Source organism: Lupinus angustifolius, chromosome LG09 (assembly GCF_001865875.1).
Source record: "Lupinus angustifolius cultivar Tanjil chromosome LG09, LupAngTanjil_v1.0, whole genome shotgun sequence".
Taxonomy (NCBI): domain Eukaryota; kingdom Viridiplantae; phylum Streptophyta; class Magnoliopsida; order Fabales; family Fabaceae; genus Lupinus; species Lupinus angustifolius.
In genome coordinates this window covers 15624098-15624591 of record NC_032017.1, presented here as the reverse complement: position 1 = coordinate 15624591, position 494 = coordinate 15624098, and positions in this window count along the sequence as shown.

Genomic DNA, 494 nt, shown 5'->3' with positions numbered 1-494 from the left:
ATATTTATAATGAGTGTTGCCTAAAATTGAAGAATAAAAATAAGTCAAACAAAATATAAATCAAATATGCGTTATAATACATACAACTTTGTAAATCTTATGATTATTTTTAAGAAAATAGAGGTAAAAGAATCAATTATGTAATCACAATAAAATCAAATCAAGGACATAGTTTTTCAATAATTTTAATAAAAATAAGACTATTATTATATTAATTTCAAATTGTGACTCATTATATTTTATAGTATTCAATTTATATACAATTTCTTAATTTTATAATTGATCTTATGTGTACCTGTATTAATTTATAGCTTTAAATATACTAATAATATTTCAAATCTATGTGTATTAATTTTACTACTATTGTTTTATCTTATTTTTTATAAGGAATGATTTGATGAGCTATTATGATGTGATAATATACTTCTCCGAATATTAATTTCATTAATATTGACATATTGTTTCTTAGAAATTTTCTTCTCCTTTCTAGTAAC